We start from the raw sequence: 1,566 nt of genomic DNA, 5'->3' as shown, positions 1-1,566 counted from the left end.
TATATATATATTGCATAATTTGTTTTGTTTATAAATTAAATTAATAAATGATGAAATTTCTTTTAAAAAAGTCAGATACAAACTGAAATCAGCTCTTCTGGTCTGTTTCATTTTTTAGACTTGGATACAGATAGATACACTGGAAAAATGTTTTCTGTAATCTTTAAATCTAAAATAACTTTCTGGTTCTGCGCTCTTATTTAAGTCATGAGTTGTGTTTTGCCACTAGATGTCAGCCTCCTCATTTAAAGATTTAAACAGGAGACGTTTATCAGGTGTTGAAGGATTTTCTCTGGAGAGTCCGTTAAGACCGTTAGTTTCARCAAATACCAGACTTCTAGAGTTACCAATAAATTAAACTGTAGACGTCAAAAAAGAAATCATTAGAGATTATGAATCCTGACTGGTCTGGGTTTTCCTCCTTGACCTTGTTGTCCCTGTTCACAGATACCTTCATCTAAAACTGCYCGTCTTTAATGTTTTGTTTATTTACAGATCCCATCAGGAGCTTCCAGTCGTCCTGCAGCTTCCTGCTGAAGTAACGAGGCCTGAAACCTGCAGCCGGTGTGTGGGGGACGATGTTTCTCAGCAGAGGCAGGCTGTAATGATGTGAAGGCAGAGACTCTCCGCCGCAGTAATTAGAGGCAGGTAATTCTCTCCCGCCAGCTTCCCTCCACATCATGAAGATAAGGACTTCCTCTCCTCTGCAGACGAGCGGCAGTAAAACCACACCTGACTCAGAGCAGACTGTAGCTGAGCTGCAGAATAATATTTTCACCAAACACTAATTATTATRTGACGATGGAGAAAGATGCACATTTATAGTGGAACTCACCCCCCCTGTGAAAGTATAACTCCGCGGTGTGCGGGGGCTTCACACATTAATGCAGGGGCCTGCAACATGTGGTTCGAAGGCCACATGTGGCCCTCAACTAAATTGCTCCGGGGGCCACCAGTTACTGCAGGTCAACAGCTCAGGGGCCGAACATCCAGCAATTCAAGTCATTCTGTAAACAAACCTAGTATTACAAACATCTGTTACCTCTGAAATAGTTTGTTTTGCTGCATTTAATCATGAATACAACATACAGAACAACAATAAAACAAAAACAATAACACATTCTGTCTCCTATTTAACATAAATATTTCGAAATCTCTGACTTACCAAATTTTTAAACCAATTTTATTTTCACTTTCCCAGTTTTATCTTCAACTGCTTGTAGTTTTAACTGTCTTGGATGTTCATTGAAATGTTTTTACCAGCTTGTAGCCAAGATTCTGATGTTTCTGTAGACAGAGTCTATGTCTAATTAAAAGAACTTAAAATAATGAAAGTAGAAAACCGAGGGTTTGGGTTTAAGAGATGAATGAACCAATTGGTGGGTTGAACTTTCGTCACTCGCGGGCCGGATGTGGCCCACGGGCCTCCAGTTGAGTAGCCCTGCCCTGCGGTTTCTTTGCAGCGGCACTTTGAAGCTTTGATCAAAAATAGCACATTTATGCTTCTAAGATCTGTACCAGTGGTGGGCACAGCTCTGCTAATCCGCTAATAGCAGAACTAACTTC

This window comes from Austrofundulus limnaeus, unplaced genomic scaffold, assembly GCF_001266775.1.
Source record: "Austrofundulus limnaeus strain Quisiro unplaced genomic scaffold, Austrofundulus_limnaeus-1.0 Scaffold97, whole genome shotgun sequence".
Taxonomy (NCBI): domain Eukaryota; kingdom Metazoa; phylum Chordata; class Actinopteri; order Cyprinodontiformes; family Rivulidae; genus Austrofundulus; species Austrofundulus limnaeus.
Note: the sequence above shows the minus strand (reverse complement) of the source record.